Source organism: Neofelis nebulosa, chromosome 7 (genome assembly GCF_028018385.1).
Source record: "Neofelis nebulosa isolate mNeoNeb1 chromosome 7, mNeoNeb1.pri, whole genome shotgun sequence".
NCBI lineage: Eukaryota > Metazoa > Chordata > Mammalia > Carnivora > Felidae > Neofelis > Neofelis nebulosa.
In genome coordinates, this window is record NC_080788.1 from 14,920,506 (window position 1) to 14,937,127 (window position 16,622).

A 16,622-nucleotide genomic window follows, 5' to 3' on the forward strand; every position below is an offset into this window, starting at 1 on the left:
TTTTTTTTTTTTTAGAGAGAGAGAGAGAGCGAGAGAGCACACAGGTGCGGTGGAGGGGCAGAGAGAGACGGAGGGGGGAGAGAGAGAGAGAGAGAGAGAAAGAATCTTAAGCAGGCTCCACCTCAGCTCTGAGCCAGATGTGGTGCTCGATCTCACGAGCCATGAGATCATGACCCAAGCTGAAATCAAGAATCGGACAGTCGACTGACTGAGCCACCCAGGCACCCCAGCACAGCGAAATTTTTAAAAGCAAACTTGTCCCCATTCAATTATCAAAAACATGAACAACACACACCAAGGCACGACAGATCCGTGTTACATCACCTCATGTTCTAAGACAACCGACTTTCTGACGGTCCTGTGAAGACTTGGCCCATTACTAAATTTCTGGAAACGTTCCCATTGGTCATAATTACCCTCAGGGCATTCTGGCCATGCCCCCATTTGCAAAGGATTGGGAGTTTATGGGGAAAGGGGCGGGGGAATCTATCCACATCAAAAAAATAAATAAAGGGGCGCCTGGGTGGCTCAGTCGGTTGGGCGGCCGACTTCGGCTCAGGTCATGATCTCGCGGTCCGTGAGTTCGAGCCCCGCGTGGGGCTCTGTGCTGACAGCTCGGAGTCTGGAGCCTGTTTCAGATTCTGTGTCTCCCTCTCTGACCCTCCCCCGTTCATGCTCTGTCTCTCTCTGTCTCAAAAATAAATAAACGTTAAAAATTTTTTTTTTTAATGAATAAATAAATAAATAAATAAAACCTGTCAGGTTAGCGTTTTGCTCTAGGCACTCCACAAACAAGCATTTTCTATATCCCAACATCAGTTGAAAGGTTCAATGATTTTTTTTTCATTGCAATGATTAGGAAGGTATAGTTAAACAGAACCCCACTAAGTGAGGCTGTGAGCCATAAAAGTCTCCAAAAGTGTCGTCGGACTGGGCCTCCTACAGATGGGAAGCATCAGGCACCAGCGGCTCCCAGTGAGATCCTTCAGCACCGCGCACAGCTGTGGGAGATTGAAAAAGTGACAGGTTTCTCGACAGCAATCTGGAAAACGTATAATCTGTCCTCGGAGATCACTAGAAAGAACTGGAAGGATCGCCAAGGCTTCCGCTAGGTAAAGAAGTCCTCAGTGTTGAATGATAGAGGAAAAAAACGAAATGCACGGTGAAGATTAAGTGATCATTCTATTTGCGGAGGACAAAGCAGGCTTTACATCAAATTCTCATTTATGTGGGTCATAAAGCAAGTACGATACGGGAATGTTTCTCTGGCCTCTGCTTTGTTAACTACCTGGCGAAATTGGGAACATTTACTGAACATTTACTCAGCATCGAACACTACAGTGGGCACTGGGCAATCGTTATTTGAATTAATATTAGTCAAACAAACGATATTTATTGAGAAGCTACTATGAGGGAGGTAGATAAAAGCTTGTCGACATAACGGGGGGAATCAGATACGCAAGGGCACACACGGGGAAAAAATACAAATTGATATGTTATAGAGTGATAATGATAGCGGACACAGAGAGTGGGATCTGGAAGGATGGGCTGGCCAGTCTAGAGAACCTTCTACACTAGAGAACCCTAGGAGGAAAATTAAGTAAGCTGCAGTGAGTATCCAGTTGGTAATGTGCTACCTCTAGAAGGCTAAAATAATTATGCAAGGTCAGGACAGAGAGCAAAAGCCAGGGCTGCTTACTGTGAGTCCCGCTTTCACATCTATTTATCTATACAAGCAAAGCCCAGACCTCAAATTTCCACTTAAAAAAAAAAAAAAATTTAATGTTTATTTTAGTTTTGAGAAAGAGAGAGAGAGAGGGAGAGGGAGTGCCTGTGAGTGGGGGAGGGGCAGAAAGAGAGGGAGACACAGAGTCGGAAGCAGGCTCCTGGCTCAGAGCTGTCAGCACGGAGCCCGACGCGGGGCTCGAACCCACGACCCACGAGATCATGACCTGAGCCGAAGTTGGACGCTTGACAGAATGAGCCACCCAGTTGCCCCTCCACTTTTCATGCTGTTCCCATTTTCACACACACATACAATATTGACCACATAAAAAGCATTACTTTTCGGAGATATGTTAATTTTCACCCTCCTCCTCCAAAGAAAACCAGGATTCGTTTTGTTTTCCACATTTGGCTATGTACAAAAATAAAACTAATCATATCATTGTCCATTTCGCTCCTTATTTTTTGCCTACATAAACTCAAGTACTTATCCGGAAATCTTCAATTTAAAAAAATATATCCAGGGCCACCAGAGTGGCTCAGTCGATTAAGCGTCCAGCTTCGGCTCAGGTCATGATCTCATGGCTGGTGAGTTCAATCAAGCATCGTATCGGGCTCTGTGATGACAGCTTAGAGCCTGGACCTGCTTCACATGCTGTCTCTGTCTCTGTCTGTCTCTCTCTCTCTCTCTGCCCCTCCCCTGCTCACTCACTGTCTCTCTCTCTCTCTCTCTCTCAAATAGAAACAAACATTGAAAAAAATTTTAATATATCCAGGGGCGCCTGGGCTCAGTCAAACATTTGACTCTTGACTTCAGCTCAGGTCATAATCTCATAGTTCATGAGTTCAAGCCCCAAGTCTGGCTCTGCACAGAGCATAAAGATTGCTTGGGAGTCTCTCTCTCCCTCTCCTTCTACCCCCTCACCTGTTCATTCTCTCTCTTCTCTCTCTCTCTCTCAAAATAAATAAACATTAAATATATATATATATATATATATATATATATATATACACACACACACATATATATATAACTTAATGTACATGTATATATTTATATATACACAGTGTTTTCTGAAATGACCAGGTATCTGGTGCCCTAATAACACTTTTACTTTGTGAGCTAGCTTGTCATATCAGGATTCTTTTTGTTTGTTTTTGTTTTGTGGTTTGTTGTTGCTGTTTTTTTATTTCACTTAGATGTCTTTGTAAGCTGGCATGGGAATGACATCTCAGACATGATTATATATATATATATATATATAGAGAGAGAGAGAGAGAGAGAGAGAGAGAGACACATATATATGTATATATATAATTATATATATGCACTAATTATATATATAGATAGACACACATACATATACACACATATATATGTATATATGTGTGTATATATATATATATATATATATATATATAATTCGTGCATAGGGGTGTCCTCCATAAATACACTGCCTATATGTGACTGAATTCCTAATTTGTTGAAAGTGAAAACTCTTACCCTGAAGGATCATTATTACAATTTCCCTGGAAGAATAAAATACCGCCAAGCAGCATACCTCAGGGAATAAATATACATCATACTTTCATGAAATTTGCACACAATCCGGGTCAGGTGGTTAATGAAGCCATAAACTATACTATGTCTGAAGTACTAAACATTACCTTATTCAGTTGGCCTCGGCGGTGTTAAGAGAGCGGAAGATGTTTATTGCCAGAAGCTACCCTTCTCGCCTGGCGAGGCCCGTTGATAGCCAGCTCTTTGTAAATAAACATATAACCTTTGCAAAGGTAATTTAAGGCCGTGCCTTAAAGAAGATGGTAAGGTGCACGGGGAGGGAGAGCGAAAATAAAAAATCGCATGAATAAAGTCGAAGGCTGCAGGCTAGGGTGGTTATTAAGTCCCAAGCTGTTTTTCCTTCACTTTTCCTCACCACCGAAATAAAAACAATTATTGCTATGATGCTCGAAAATTAGAACACATTTGTCGTTTTTAAAGGCAGCCACAACTGAACTTGAGCTCAGCAGTAAAAGCGGAGGCAAAGCAAACACTTGTGCCCGGGGCCTGCCCTCTCGGAGCTTGGCACCAGCCGGGGAGGAGAGCATCACCCCCGGGGTGTGGGTTTCAGCGCAGGGGCCCTGGCGGAAGACGCATCGGAAAAGGGATTTAAGAAATCCCCATCGGCCGGGGCTACAGCGCGCATCGCCACCCCACAGAGAGCGCCCCTAAACCGCCCTGTGCGGGGATTGGCTGCAGCCCCACCAGAAAGGTAAGCTTTATTATTCCACATGGCCAAGCTTCATGGAATGTGCTGGTGTGTTCCAGAAAGCCGGGAGTCGTTAAATAGGATTCCTCCCCGCCCTCTTCTACGCCACTTCTACTTCTCTGCCCCGCAGAGAGAGATTTGCCTAAGTGATCAATTATTAATGACCCAAAGCCTCCGCCTTCCTTTGGCTAAGAGGAAAAAGTTCAAATTTGTGACTCCGGGTTCGATTATCAGAGCGTATTGGCCAAAGGAGGCTTTTATTCAGAAAATGCGAGTGTTTCCACCTCCCCCAGCCCACATTTTCCTCAACTTATTTAGACATCACTGCCAAAAAAGGTTTGGCCGGTCCCCTTAATTACTGAGATAATTGCCTTAATTCTCTCTTCACTTTGCTAATGTAGCTCTGGCTTTGAATCTTATGTTTTATCCATTAGATCATTGTAATTGGAAAAAAAAAAAAAAAAAACTAGGTTATGACCCAGTGAGTCCTAGCGTAGGCTTTTTACACAATGTTGTGAAGGGTAGAGATTTAGATACACGGATGATATAGATAGATATAAAGTTATGTAAGATTTATATAAAATATAGAATCGTATATATTTTCCATGTATATTCGCTCATATACACGAAGTGAAAACAGATTTCCAAGGGAGAAATATTCTCACACATATGCAAGCTCAAATTTTGAAACGGCTTAAATAAGGAAATTAGTTTTCTGTTATGTAAATATTTGATTGCACTTACAAATAATCTAGTGTTCCACCACGAATCTGGTTTTTTTCAAAAAAACAAAAAACAGCTAAGACTGAGGGATGTGGGATATGGGAACCGAGAGCTCTGATTCGGCCCGAGCTGTTCTGCACAGATCCTTGGGTTACAAGCCTTCCATGCCAGCGAATACTCATTCCCTCTCCTGCCTCCTGCCATCACGAGGTGAAGGGCGAGTTCCAGCCAGAAAAGGGAGACGAGGATTGTCCTCTCTTCCATCGGCCCACAGGCCGCCTCTGGTTTTCAGGACAAAGACACAAACTGCTGGCTTTTAGTGTGGACCCCGTGGCAATTCCGAGAGAAGACCTGGCTTTCGTTTTAATGCTATTGTAAAATGTCTAGAGATGCTTAGCTATAAGGCACCATAAAAGTTTAAGATATTATTGTTAAAAGGACAGAGCAAAGCTATTCATGGCAAAAGGTTCAGCCGAGTGCGGAGACACGGGGGCTGGAAAAAAGTGTGAGGAGAATCCAGGAGGGCTTTTTGTGGCTGGTCGTGTTGTTTTGATTTTCATTTTCAAGTCTTTATGTCAACAGTTTTACGGGACACAGTTGTTTGAGGTGCTACAGATGGGGACTTCACGTCAGCTTTGCTTTGTTCGAGAAAGGTTGGAGTTCGGCTGAACTGAAGAGCGTAAAAATATACATTCAGAGCAATCAAAGAAAGCCAGATGAATTCATTAACCCACGGAGAAAACCTCTTGTTCCTAATTCTGGCCCTGAATCGTTTTCTAACTTTGCTTCAGTCGGTGGAAGTGCTGTTTTGGTGGCTAGAGACGCTTCTTTTTTTTTTTTTTTTTTTTTTTTTTTTTTATCACAGTTTTGTCCAATACCTCTGGAACGCATCCACGTCCGTTTTCTGGATGATGGATTCGCATCCCAAACCCACCGGAAACTAGGAGCTTTATTGTAATTTTCAGTATCATTCCCTCAACAGATACTGGCTGAATATGTTCTACCTGTAGGCACTGGACTGTCTTCTGAGGACAAAGCCCTGAGTAAAAGTGAACGTGGCGTCTGCCCTCATGCAGTTGAAATCAAGCCAGCAAAACACACATCCGTCACATCAGCACGCAGCAAAACAGAAAATTCTGACTGATGCAGGTGCTGTGAAGAAATACAAGGAGCTATGAGCGTTTAAAGTAGGGGATAGGATCAAGCCAAAGAAAGATGTCCCAAGAAATAGTAAAAGCAATACGTATTGAAAACTCACTACGAACTATGGTTCAGAGCACTTAGACATATTTTTTTCTCTTCAGCCACATGAGACGGGGATCGTCTATTATTATGCCCACTCTAGAGATGAGAAGGCTGAGGCAGAGACTCTCGAGTCGAGAGCTGAACTTGGAATGCGCTCAGCCAAGATAGGCAAGGTTATGCTCTGCCACCAAGAATCCCCCAAATATGAAAGTGTACTCCTTGCCTCCATATTTCAGGAGGGGAGAATAATCCAGATGTAGGTGTCATCGCATGCGAAGACCTCGCTCGTGGATGGAGCCTGGGCAGGATTGCAAAGCAGGGGGGACGACAGGTCTGGAGCAGACCAGGAGCAGACCTGGAGACCGGCAAGTAGGAGCTAGACCACTCAGAATGCATCCTGTAAAGGAGACTTAGCAAGTATCCACTAACTAGTCGAGCACGCCAGATCTCATTCCGGACACTTCATTCAACACAGCCCTCCATCCTCTCGAGCCCTCTCTTTTCTTTCTTTTGTTTGCTTTTTAATCTCTTTTACTTGCTTATTTATTTTGGAGAGAGAGACAGAGCGCAAGCGGAGGAGGAGCAGAGAGAGAGGGAGACACAGAATCCGAAGCAGGCTCCAGGCTCCGAGCTGTCAGCACAGCTCGAACTCCCGAACCGTGAGATCATGACCTGAGCTCAAGTCGGACGCTCAACCGACTGGGCCACCCAGGCGCCCCGCCCTCTCTTTTCACTTGAGATGTTTATTTTGTACTTATTTTAGACCTAAGTATACCAGTTTTGATCATCTGTCGTGCTTGGGCGTGTATGGGTGGATATATATTCAAAATCAACGAGTTCAGGAATGCTAACGCTTCTTACATTCAGAGCCAGGCTCCGCTGAATCAGTGTTTTACTCCAAATCGTGGATGTCAATACCTGAGGTTTTTTGTTTGTTTGTTTGTTTGTTTGTTTGTTTGTTTTTTTATTATTTTTTGTTTTAATTTTTTTTTCCACGTTTTTTATTTATTTTTGGGACAGAGAGAGACAAAGCATGAACGGGGCAGGGGCAGAGAGAGAGGGAGACACAGAATCGGAAACAGGCTCCAGGCTCCGAGCCATCAGCCCAGAGCCTGACGCGGGGCTCGAACTCACGGACCGCGAGATCGTGACCTGGCTGAAGTCGGACACTTAACCGACTGCGCCACCCAGGTGCCCCTGTTTGTTTGTTTTTAAATTATTTATTTATTTCGAGAGAGACAGAGACAGCATGAGTGGGGGAGAGGCAGAGAGGGAGAGGGAGAGAGAGAGAGAGAGAGAGAGAGAGAGAATCCCAAGCAGGCTCCATGCTGCCAGTGCAGAGCGAGATGCAGGGCTTCAGCTCATGACACCAGGCGATCCTGACTTGAGCCAAAACCAAGAGTCAGGCACTTAACCAACTGAGCCACCCAGGCTCCTCAAGATGCCATGTATTGTAAAACACGGTCTGATTTCAAGACTATTGAAATGTGGGGAAATATTGGAATTGAATATTGTGGTAGTAGTATTTACTGAGTCCTTACTTGGGCCAGATATCGAATTAATCGTCGCATACTAACTCATTTCAACTTTGTAACAAGCCCAGTTAGGTGTTATTTCTGTCCCCAGCGCACAGAGGAGGAAACGGAAGTTAACACCTTGTCAGAATCGTGGATCTCGGTGTAAACCCATGATCTGTACCTGATACCTCTAGTTCTGAAGCATTACAGTAATTGTAAGCCATTTACTGGTGGCAAAGTAAAACTCGAGGCTACTGAGGGCGTTTGTCTACTCTAATTGGAGAAGACCGGGGATATTGCTCAATGTCTTTTTGTTTGTTTGTTTGTTTCACTTGATCGACATAGATGCAATCCAAATCTATGATTATATATAATGTCACCTACATTTCAGATCTGGATTCTAAACGCTCCCCAGAAGGAGCATTTGAGCCGGTAAAATACGGTTGACTTTTCTCGGTGGGAGTTGTTGCAATGGTGATACCGAATTAGAGAAGGACAAATACCCTTCTCGTTGCTGTCAAGAAGCCCACCTTGGTCTGAGCCCCAAGAGCACACTCCCCAGCCATTCATTTTCAGAAGGGGAAGAACGTAGCTTGCCCAGATGTGGCTCTTGTGTGAATTCCTCCTGTCTCAGGATCACCTATGTTCGATCCACCTGTGTCCAGTCTCCAGCGAGCTGTCCTTTTTGGGCACGTCTATTCTTCTGTCTGGGTCAAGTGTAAAAGACAGTGAGGAGGTTAAGGCAATCCAGGATACACTCGTAAGAGTTTTGGACAGTTCGTGTTACTCCACAAATCCAGATGATCGCTCATGTTCCTATGAAATGAGTACTTACACCCTTCGGTTAATCCGTATTTCTCTGATTCGATCCTGATGACAAGGGGAAATTACCTGGTGAGAAAAGCCTAGTGAAAAAGTGAAAAAACACAGTTTTCCTATTTCCCTGTCAGACCCCGCAGGAACCTGATGAGTTCAATCTCAAACCAAAAGTGAGACTTTTAAGCTCAGATTCCATTTCCTTTTCAGCCCAAATCTGACATTCTTCTGCAGATAAAAATAAGGTTTTAAAGATGCTTTTAAAGAACAGCATTGGGTTTTTTTTGGACACCAAAAATGTTTTATTAAAAAAAAAAAGTTCAATGAGTTCAGTTTAAATGAATCAGAAACATATGGGTCAAATTTTCCTTAATATACACTTGGGCTTAAAAATTAAGGGAAAAGTACTAGGGGAAAAAAAAAAACCTCTCTCTCGTTGTGCTGAAATGAGAACATTTGGAAAGAAATTGCCAACATTTGACAAGTTTAAAGTATAGCCAACTTCGCCCATCTCTTGGTGACAAAAGCCTGGGGACCATACTATCATCATTAGGGCAAGGGTAGGGCATCATGATGGAGGATGTTGGAGAAATACTTTTTTTTTTCCTTCCAGAACTTGAACTCCTGTATGTACACGCAATTATTTCATTCTGGAGCAAAAGGATAGAGACATACTCTAAAAACATTCTGACTTGGCTTCTCATGGCATATTAAAAGCATACTATAGAGGCACAGACTCAAAGTTTGGAGGTTTAACCCCAGGGAGAGAAAATTATGGTTCTCTCCATTTATCCCTGAACCCTGCAGCTGGTAACAGTGTCCTCTGTTAGTAATTACACTGAACAGATGAGGGACTTTTTAATTTTTTTTTTTTATTTTGACCTGCAGTTAAACAAAATTTGCTTGTTTTATTTTTGGTTAAAAAATGATGAGGCAGCACCAACCCCAATTTCACCCCAGAGCTGTTGATTTTCCCCCTCCTTCCTAATTTGTTTCAGACTATGAGTGCAGAGTCCCTTTTTTAGTGGGAAACATTTGCTGCCAAGACCTTCAGGGGATTTATCTGCAGTTTATTTTGTTAACTACGAGTTTTAGATTGTTGCGAGTTTTTTTTTTTTGTTTTGTTTTTTTTCTTTTGCTCGTTTCGAACGTGGCAACGGGAAAGTTCATCTTCTGCTTTTGGGAGACAAATGCCCAGCGAGAGAAAAAGAAGAGTGGGTCTAAAGTCATCCCAAAGTGTCACCAACGGCCTCCAGCCGATGGTAGCTATAAAGAGGGATAACGAAATAATACAAATGAATTCACTGTCTTAAAAGGTTTCGAGTATAGTGTGGGCTCCACTCTCTCACCCTTCCCCTTGTAATTCAAATTTAACACTAATAAACGAGAGGAACTAAAGATAATTGGCTAGAATCAAGCATTACATCTGGGGCATTTCACAAGCTGGCCCCAGCCAGGCAACGGCAACTCAGTACAGTTTTAGCTTCTGCGTTCAGAACAAAAAACAATGGTTCATGAGGTGGAAAGAATGTTGTACAAACACCCCATCGCCCTGGCTGGTATTTATAAAGTTTTGGCAAAATTTCATAACAAATTTTAAAATAATGTGAAAGTGCCCTGTTTCCGGTTTCTACCCCGCACCATGCCTGTCTTGAGGATGTTGTGGTTCAGGGCAAGGGGCCAAGGATTTTGCCTGGCAACCAGAACGGAACAGACAGGCGCTAATAATCTGCACGTTTGAACAGGGCTTTCTTATTTTACGTTTCGAGCAGCGTTCATATATATCCTTCCACAGGCTGAGGTCCTCCTCCCCAGCCTGGTGGACCAGGCTGCTTTTATTTTCTTGATGGGGAAACCAAATTAAGAGAGATGAGGGGCACACTTAACGAGGATTACTGTTGGAATGTAAACCCACTTTTCGGACCCTTCAGCCAAAGAAGTGTTCATTGAGATTCAAATGTGGGATAACTACCCCCAGTCCTCTTTTTCACCCTCTTTCCTCTCTCCTCTGTAGGGCTTCCCTCCCCACAATCACAGGGGAGTCTGTGCGGCGTCCCAAGAGCACCACTAGAATCATGCAGAACCTAACAGCTATACCACAGCAAGCAATTCATCTGAGGCCGACCCACTGTTCGGTAGGCACTGAAAGCACTAAATTCACCGATCGGTATTTTTTGCAAAAACAGAAAAGCAATTGAATTTGCAAAAACAGAAAAGCATTTTAATTTGAAGGCCAGTGCGGGGGCGCCTGGGTGGCTCAGTTGGGGAAGCGTGGGATTCTTGATTTCAGCTCAGGTCATGATCTCACAGTTCGTGAGTTCGAGCCCTGCACCTGGCTCTGCCCCGACAGCGTGGTCAGAGCCTGCCTGGGATTCTCTCTCTGTCTCTCTCTGCCCGTCCCTCCCTCCCTCTCTCTCTCAAAATAAACACATAAACACCTTTTAAAGGCCAATGTGAAAAATTCAGGCTATTGGCATTTTTTTGCCGCTGTCCCTAAAATTCGAAGGATGCGAGCCACCCTACAAAATGTAGCCAAACATATATCTTCTTTTCCGACACATATTTTATCCATGAAAATGTGCGCTCTGCCCATTTGGTGAACAGCAATGCATCCAAAGGAAGCACAGCGTACTGGAAAGAAAAAAAGGCTTTGAGGCAAGGAAAGCCTGGGGTAGTATCTATTTCTACTACTTCACAGTTATGTGACTTTGAGCATGTTATTTTACCTCCCTGAAACTTAGTGTCTTCTATAAAACCGTTCCTTTCATCTGGGAGGATTTTTAGGAGGATTACACTAGACCACGTATGTGATGCCTCCGCAAAATGGTAGCCTCTTTGTCAAATACGGTACAGGACATTTTTAACTCACTGATGTTCCAGAAGCTTATTCTTCAGCTTTGGTTTTCCAGATGGAGTTCTGGGCTGTAACTGTATCTGTGGGACCGGCTTGTGACCACAGTAACGATGGTGTAATGTGCACGGGATGAAATGGCACGGTGTTAGACGATGCTGTGACACAGGTGGTTTTTTTGTCTGTTTTTGCTTTGTTTTCTTTTGTGTTTCCTACCGGAGACCTGCCCACCCGCTGGTGGGTTATGGTAAGGATGGAGTGGGGGAGGGGGGGAAAGGGAAGTGTGTGAAAAAAGGACTACTTGATTCTTTAAATATATTATTTCATTTAATTCTTTCAACAACCTGAAGTGCAGAATTAAGCAATTATATAATTAGCCAGCGAATAGATCAGCTATTTATATAGCCAAACTCAGTAATTAGGACTGAAAACATTATTAACTGAGTTTGTAAATGAACCCTTCAGGTATTTACCTTAACTCCGTTTCTTTTTCTTCACCGTAAATTATCAGCCTCAGATAATTTATTCAGTTAACTTAATTGGCATTAGAGCTCAACCAGATAATTCAGATCTAAATTATTCACATTATCTTTCAAATTATCCCGACATTCAAAGAATATTCCCACTTCTCTTCGCCTTTATGTGTGGGGTTTTGCCTACAATGAGACAACCTACGTACCATAAAACCCTGAGTATACACTTTGCCTGGTTTATCTCATCTTGGGATCAAAAGGAGGCAAAGCAAAGTTTTCTAAAGTTTTGAAAACTGGAGCAGTGGCCTTTTTGAGTGATATGCAATGTCAGACATTTCAGGGCTTTGAGCCGAAGGACTTTCTGTAGGTTCAGATGTAGGATTATTCCAGGATCCTAAAAAACTGAGAACTTTAGTAAAAAGTATTTTGCAGTTATATTGAAAATTAGGGTAGGTGTGTGTATATTTAAGAATGAAGGGGCATCCACCTAAAATATAAAAAAGAGTCTTTTGTTTTTAGATGACACTGCAAATTTAAGGTTTCATTTAAAGCTAAGTATTGCAGGGGCGCCTGGGTGGCTCAGTCAGTTAACCGTCCGACTTCAGCTCAGGTCATGATCTCACGGTTCGTGAGTTCGAGTCCCGCGTCGGGCTCTGTGCTGACAGCTCAGAGCCTGGAGTCTGCTTCAGATTCTGTGTCTCCGTCTTTCTCGGCCCCTCCCCTGCTCACTCGCTCTCTTTCTCTCTCTCTTTCAAAAATAAATAACCATGAAACAAATTTAAAGCTAAGTGTAGTAATACAATTATAGAAGAGAAAAAACAAAGTAGATATAAAGCTATAAAAATTTAAGTAATTCCCTATAGACTCATCATCATTATGTTCTATTCCCCCACCAAATCCTTTAATTATATGTTTAGAGATTTTGTTCATTCTTGACATATACTGCATTTAATAGAAAAGTAATAGATACATGGATATTAATACTCCCCTGGACTGAAAAACATGTCATAGAAAATCAAAATACATTCATAAATACAATGGGGATGTTGTATATATGCTATCCTTCAACCACTGGGTATAACCGTAATCAAAGCCGGGAAGACCCAACAAACATATGTCTCATGCAAAATAAAAGTGCGATTTCCTGCTATCTTAATAGCGTTACTCAGTTTCAGAATCATAGAAATTTGGGACTTAGGACAACCCTTTGCCATTTTGAAGTTGTGGTTATGAGTATTTCCAAGTTAGACCTACTTTCTAGATTCAAATGTAGGCATCCGTGGACCACCTGGCTTCAGTACCCACTTAACTTGAGATAGGAGGTGATTTCTTCGAGAAGCATGCAGTCCCACGTGGGTTCCCCCAGAACATAGCAAGTACAAGCCACAAAGTGGTAGAAATTGGGCCAAGAATTTAACATAGAGTTGCTATGTTTTCTCCTCTTCCCCTCGCTGTATTATTCTTACAACGTTGAACCACTGAAGGTTGAGGATAAAGGAATTCCAGACCTACCCATTTTAACTTGTTGTAAATTGGATCAGTTCAGCCAAATTTTCTTACATACAAGAACAGATGGTATGATATTTTATCATAAAATGACTTTTCCTTTGCTTTACGGTAAAAAAAATAAAATAAAAATCCAACCCCAAATGACAGTATATTTTTCACAGACCTATGGCCTGTTATAATCTGAGTTTATTTCAGCTCCCTGACCTAATTTGTGGTTGAGTATGGCTTCTTTCGTGCCTGCAGATGTACAAAATGAAAAAAGTTCTTTTACGAAAGGAAATAATCTTTTTTCTGCTTATGCAATAGATGGGTGTTTAAGAAGAGGGAAAAATAGTTCACCCGCGTTTGTCATCCAGGTTCCATTTGTTCAGATAATGGACTCACTACTTTACTTATCGGGACATTGCTCTCTCGTTTCAAAATTAATTATAGAACATACTCAAATGTGTACCGCTGCCTGTGTGTACACAAAGTGGACATTTGAAGAAATCACTTGAATATTTCAGGCAAAAAAAAATACTTTATTTAAAACATGTAATTGATTAAGGGAAAGTAGAGAATTTTGTTTGAATTATTAAGAGAAATGCATGCTGTTAATTTCGTTTTTGTGTGAGTAGAGTCATCTTTTAAATAATTCATGCTTCCTTATGACCGAGTTTTCTTCCTTTGCTCGTATGTACTTTGCAGATGATTATAGATTCTGAAACTACAACACGTGACCAGGAAAAATGAAGGCTCATTCAATGAATTTCGTGATATCTCAGAATTTTTTTTTCTTCCCTCACAAGATATGTTCTCTCTCTAGCCTGGATCATATCCTATGCCTCCAAATTGGTAGAATTTAAAGAAATTCGGGATTTGGGGGTTGGCTAGATGTGTGTGTGTTTCTTGTTTTCCCTCTGAGAAATGGAGAAGTCAGTTTCCCTTTCTTTTTCACATCTAGTTTCCTTAGAAGGGACTAGAAGCTATTACCATGTGAAAGTTTGGACTTAGGGATGAGAAAGTGAAGCCAAATACAGATATCCATCTAGCATGAATCCCTTTACAACTCGTGCTAATTGGCAATTTTGGGTGGTCTTGGTAGAGAGACTAATAATTGAACGGGAAAAAAGTCACAATTCCCAAAATGGACCTACTAGTCCCTGAGCAGCGTCATCGTAACAAGAATGTACTGGAATGTTCAGCTAATTTCCTCTATAGACCTACTGCTGAGGTAAAGAGGGGATTCGAGCTTTGCTCTTGGGGTGCCGCCTGTCACCAGCACCAAATTTAGTCCCAAGACACCAGAGGAAACTATGTCAGGCCTATCTTGCAGCATCTTTCTGATTCACAGCCGAATCACAATGTACCATGAAGGGTTTGCAATAGTGATATGTTGGGGAAATTAAATCATGAATTAGAGCTGTTAATTACACACACATTGGTTTAAAGCTGAAACAAATGCTTCTATCTGCCCTTTGTTGCACATTTTACATGCCTGCCTGTTCCTCCACTGCTGGTGCTCGGTCTGTTTCTCTCTGATCTACCGCCCCTAACACCTTCACTACCCAATTCCAAGCGCTAACACAAATGTAAAATGTAAATTGCGGCCTAGATTGTTGCTACCGGAGTGTGGAGAGAGACTCCGGGTTCCGTAATAGCCTAGACGTATGGAGGATCGACTTCCGCATCCTTGTATGTTGACAAACTCTTCTCTTCATCACTTTCCCCTTTAGTTCCTCATCCAGTTTTGTTCTTGGCCAATCACGTACATTTCCCCTACGAATTCACATGCGTTTTTTTTCTTGGCAGGGAAGAGACCGCCTCCACGCTTGAGACCTCCAAGCCAACTTACTTCGCATTGAAATTTCCTTCTTCTTTGCCTTCTCATTATAAAGGCTGACGCATAATTTAACCAAAGTTTTCCTCCAGCGGCAATCGTTCTATCTTGCTGGGTCATCCCCAAATTGCGAAGGCACAACTGACGGCCATAATATGCTTTGACGAACTTCCATCCCCCCTGCCCCCGAGAACTTTCTATCAAAGAAGTGGTTGAGTTATTCGGAAGTTGAAAACTACTGAGAGAAGAACACATGCAAGACACAGCCGGGCGGACCCAGTGTGCGTGGAGGATGAGGAGTAAGTTACTGTGGTTTACGATCCTGCAGGGTAAGAAGTGGCAGGAGATGGGCTACAAAAGGAATATTATGTTCCAATTATGATAGCTCTTAGGCAGCAAGGATTTGGATTTCATCCAGCAAGCAGCAGGAAAGAATCAATGGACATTTTTGTCAAGAGATAGTATCCACTTTGTTGTTTAGAAGAAAAAAGAAACACACACACACACACACACACACACACACACACAAGGTCCGGTGATGTTACAGAAAAAAATTAACCGACGGAAAGAGGAAAACCGTTGCGCTCATCAGAACAAGAGGTGATGTGACCTAGTGTAAGGCAGTGGGAGCATGTGAATGGAAAGGAGGAGCCTTAGTTTGGTACCATTTCTGAGACCAAGGGATGGCGGTACTTAGCATTCTATTGATGTGATAGACGGTAGCAAAGGGTTTAAAGTGGATGGATAATAGCTTCTGTCACCCAAAGAGGTCAGAGAAAAGAACAGATGTTGCCAGTCTCTACATTTTATTTTAGCTATAATGCATCTGAAATTCTTAAGGATTCTCCAAGAGGAGATGCCTGTAGAGAGTTGAAAACGCGGAGTCAGGGCTGAAGAAAGACGTTAGGTGACCATCAGAAGTTACTGGAATTGCCTGCAAAGAGAAAGAGAGTGTACGATGAACGGAACTGGGAACAGAGCCATGAAGACCACCAGCATTTAAGGAGCTGGGGGTAGCGCTGGGGGAAGGGGCACCGATGACTGAATCAGAGAAGAAACTAATTGAAGAGAAAATCGGGACAAGATTCTTGCTATAACATCCCAAGAGTGAACCTGCCAGCTGAGGGATAGGAGTGCAGGCTGCCAAAAAAACAAAAAACAAACAAACAAAGAAAAAAAACCCATGCAGATTCCACTGCTAAATGGCAACGAGCACATAACCCCTTCTAACCTTCTAACGTTTTTTGTTGTTTTTTTTTTTCTCTCCAAAAGCTACTACAACCCCAGACGTGCTTTGGGAGTCAGTATTTAAAAGTTCCTGTTTTAATTTGGATGGTTGTTGCTTTTTAAACAAGCAAAATAAAATGGGGATTTTTCCAGTCCTTGAGATGTGGTTAAGTCCTTTAGAAGGTGCTCAGCAGTGAATTGAAGCAAAAGTGTTCCCAGCTTAAATAATCATATTACTGGTTTTGTGTTTCATGTTAACAAACAGCAACTTGACCTGAGTTGTTGGGAGTTTTTTTTTTTTGTTTTTTTTGGTTGTTTTTTTTTTTTTTCTGATGTGTATTTCTTCTTTTATTTATTTGTGATTGGCTTGGGAATTCCGGTGACTGTTTACTGTGACTGATGAAAATTAAATCAGAAAATCATTACTTAGGCCTGTACTGAGAAATA

General features: G+C 42.3%; 1 long non-coding RNA gene across 2 annotated transcripts; it reads left to right on the forward strand.

Annotated features, from left to right (window-relative positions):
• Positions 1–3,744: 3,744 nt before the first annotated feature.
• LOC131516099 (uncharacterized) lies at positions 3,745–15,822 on the forward strand. Of its 2 annotated transcripts, XR_009263870.1 has the most exons (4): positions 3,745–3,998; positions 6,200–6,332; positions 10,311–10,431; positions 14,921–15,822. It is a non-coding gene; the product is annotated as an uncharacterized LOC131516099 (long non-coding RNA). The 2 variants fall into 2 exon arrangements; XR_009263869.1 differs by lacking the exon at positions 3,745–3,998 and having other exon boundaries at positions 5,572–6,332.
• The last annotated feature ends 800 nt before the right edge of the window (positions 15,823–16,622 follow it).